Source organism: Geospiza fortis, unplaced genomic scaffold, assembly GCF_000277835.1.
Source record: "Geospiza fortis unplaced genomic scaffold, GeoFor_1.0 scaffold14, whole genome shotgun sequence".
Classification (NCBI taxonomy): domain Eukaryota; kingdom Metazoa; phylum Chordata; class Aves; order Passeriformes; family Thraupidae; genus Geospiza; species Geospiza fortis.
Window position 1 is genome coordinate 44688 of NW_005054512.1, and position 548 is coordinate 45235.

Here is a 548-nt window from a genome sequence, read left to right on the forward strand (position 1 = left end):
ATGTGCAGGACCAAAATTCCTCCCATCTCCCAGAATTTTTCAGGCCAAAAAAACCAATCAAGACACAGCACTGGTGGGATAAAGGAGCAAAATTTCTCCCCTATCCCTGAATTTTTCAGGCCAAAAACAATCAGGACCCTGCACTGGTGGGATAAGGGACACACCAAGTCCTTGGCACTGCCACAGAGACACCCACAGACAGGAATCCAAGGAAAATTTGGGGGTCCAGGATGGAGAAAACCAAGCCTGGGAGATGCCACCCTCACTGTTCCAAGCAAAAAACCAATCAGGACACTGCAGGAATGTGCAGGACCAAAATTTCTCCAATTTCCCTGAATTTTTTCAGGCTAACACCAATCAAGACAAAGAACTGGTGGGATAAGGGACACACCAAGTCCTTGGCACCACCACAGAGACACACACAGACAGGAATCCAGGGAAAATTGGGAAAATTTGTGGAAATTTTTTTCTCCAGGATGGAGAAAACCAAGCCTAGGAGATGCCACCTCTTGTTCCAAGGCAAAAAACCAATCAGGACACAGCAGGAA